Source organism: Carcharodon carcharias, assembly GCF_017639515.1.
Source record: "Carcharodon carcharias isolate sCarCar2 chromosome 3 unlocalized genomic scaffold, sCarCar2.pri SUPER_3_unloc_2, whole genome shotgun sequence".
NCBI classification, from domain to species: domain Eukaryota; kingdom Metazoa; phylum Chordata; class Chondrichthyes; order Lamniformes; family Lamnidae; genus Carcharodon; species Carcharodon carcharias.
Window position 1 is genome coordinate 140001 of NW_024470530.1, and position 627 is coordinate 140627.

Sequence of the window (627 nt, forward strand, 5' to 3'; positions counted from 1 at the left end):
CAGCCTCATGAAAGGTGTCTGTAGGGGATCAGTAAACAGGGAGGGGGATGTATATATGGGAAGTTGTTTAAAGGATTTAAATCAGGGATCATTGTTTGAGATCAATATGTGACTGGTTAGTTGGTGCAGGAGGGAGGGCTTTAGATTTCTGGGGGAGATGGGTCCTGTATAGGTTGGATGGGTTGCACGTGAACAGAGCTGGGACTGAGGTCCTTGTGGGGAATTCCGCTAGTGCTGTTGGGGAGGGTTTAAACTAACTTGACAGGGGTGTGGGAACCAGGAGAGAATATTAGAGAGGAATACTAAGGAGCAGAGAATACTGGAAGAGACAGATAGCAGTGGAATAGAGAATAGCAAGTTAATAGGCAAAGTTGGGGTAAGAGGGAAAGTAATAAAGACTAATTTAGGTTTACTGTGCATTTATATGAATGTGTGGATTCTGTTTATAGGTGCCATGTGGAAGTACAATGTTATAGCTATGACAGAGACCAGGATCAAAGAAGGGCAGGACTGGGTGTTAAATATTCCTGGATACAAGGTGTTCAGGAAAGGTAGGAAAGGAAGAAAAGAGGGAGCTGTGCTACAGAAGGAGGATGTCCCAGAGGGACTCAAGGACAGAATCTATTT